Genomic DNA, 833 nt, shown 5'->3' with positions numbered 1-833 from the left:
ATGATGACTGCAAAAAAGACTTGTCTCAAATAACACGCATTTACAAATATTAGCTTACACATCTAAAATTCATTTCAAAACTCATTTAATGAGTGCTTACTCAGTGCTCAGTGCTATTCACCTTCACAAATTCCTTAAACATTGATTCTTCTCTCTTTTTCACAAGCTGGAACTAACACTAGTAAGCTGCATGACTTGCCTCTATGACCATAAGACAAATACTCAAAAGTCCTGATTTATTGAGCTATTAGATAAAATCTGGCTTCTGGATTTTTGAATCCATACATGTGGGCTGCACATCTTCCATATGTTAAGGAACAAAGAAGAATGTCAGATTATTTTAATTGTATGTTTTCACATTCTACCAGATGATGCAAAGTCTAGCCCAACTATCAGAAAAACCAGGCAGTGGGTCTCTGTGTGTATTCTTGGCTCTCATTTAGAAAGCTGTGTTTTGAAAAGTAACATCGTTTTAAATTTATTTCTTCAACTCCACCCATTATAAACGCACCGCTGCATCTACTAAGAATTTAGGAACATTAATTCTCTCTTGTCAGACTTCCTCTCTAAACACACGTTGCAAAGAACTGCTAATTTCATTTTCTTTCTGTTTAGTTTCATTTCTTTCTTTTTGGGATTTCTGTTTAAAAGAGCTTTTAGCAATCTTCAGTCGCATATGGTGCATATGCTTATAGAATAGGCAAACCAGCTTGAGTAAAACAAGAATAAAAATAAACCACACAGAACTAAACTCCGAACTTTTTGGGAGGTCCTCAGTGGTGCTGCTTTTTTTTTTTTTTTTTTTTTTTTCATGTGTTTTTCTTGTTTGTAAA

This window comes from Crocuta crocuta, unplaced genomic scaffold (assembly GCF_008692635.1).
Source record: "Crocuta crocuta isolate KB4526 unplaced genomic scaffold, BGI_CrCroc_1.0 scaffold264, whole genome shotgun sequence".
In the NCBI taxonomy this organism is placed as follows: Eukaryota; Metazoa; Chordata; class Mammalia; order Carnivora; family Hyaenidae; genus Crocuta; species Crocuta crocuta.
This window is presented reverse-complemented; position numbering follows the sequence as displayed.